Raw genomic sequence first — 223 nt, 5'->3', positions numbered from 1 at the left:
TTTCATTTTACTTCTTATTAGTTTTTCAATCTGACCACAGAGAGAGAGAGAGAGAGAGAGAGAGAGAGAGGGAGAGAGAGAAAACACGCCGCCAAGCACACGACTCAAGTTGGCCATGTGGGATCCCAGTGCCTTAACTTCCATGACACTTGCCGGCTTCCAAAATTGTATTTTTTAAAAGCCTGTTTAAAAGAAAGCTACTGGTTCTATTTAAAGATCCACA

Source organism: Tupaia chinensis, unplaced genomic scaffold (genome assembly GCF_000334495.1).
Source record: "Tupaia chinensis unplaced genomic scaffold, TupChi_1.0 Scaffold000328_1, whole genome shotgun sequence".
Taxonomy (NCBI): Eukaryota; Metazoa; Chordata; class Mammalia; order Scandentia; family Tupaiidae; genus Tupaia; species Tupaia belangeri.
This window is presented reverse-complemented; position numbering follows the sequence as displayed.